A 693-nucleotide genomic window follows, 5' to 3' on the forward strand; every position below is an offset into this window, starting at 1 on the left:
TTCATGCTTGAAAATGGATATTCTAGAAGTGAACATGATAGTTGCGTCTACTGCAAGAAGCTTGCAAATAAGTCATTCATATATTTCCTTTTATATGTTGATGACATGTTGATTGCATGTAAGAACATGTCAGACATTAGAAAATTGAAAGCTCAATTGAGCTCAGAGTTTGAAATGAAGGACTTAGGAGCTGGAAAGAAAATTCTGGGAATGGAGATTCAGAGGGTTAGAAAAGAGGGGGACATTCTTTTTGTCACAAAAGAAGTATATTGAGAAAGTGTTGGAATGCTTTGGCATGCAAAGTGCTAAACCAGTCACTACCTCATTGACGACTCATTTCAAACTTTTAATGGCCTTGTGTCCACAAATTGAGAATGAAAAAAAAGGAGATGTCAAGTGTACCTTATGCCAGTGCGGTTGATAGTCTCATATATGCCATGGTGTGCACTAGACCAGATATTGCACATGTAGTAAGTGTGGTAAGCAGATATATGGCAAATCCTGGTAAAGTTCACTAGAAGGCTGTGAAGTGGATTATGCACTACCTGAAAGGTACCACAAATATTCGTATGGTAAAGTCAAAGATGTTGGAAACAAGATCACTAGATATGTTGACTCGGATTATACTGGAGATCTAGATAAGCGAAGATCACTCACCGGATATGTCTTTACACTGTGTGGTTGTACTGTTAG

The sequence above is a fragment of the Lupinus angustifolius genome, chromosome LG19 (assembly GCF_001865875.1).
Source record: "Lupinus angustifolius cultivar Tanjil chromosome LG19, LupAngTanjil_v1.0, whole genome shotgun sequence".
Classification (NCBI taxonomy): Eukaryota; Viridiplantae; Streptophyta; class Magnoliopsida; order Fabales; family Fabaceae; genus Lupinus; species Lupinus angustifolius.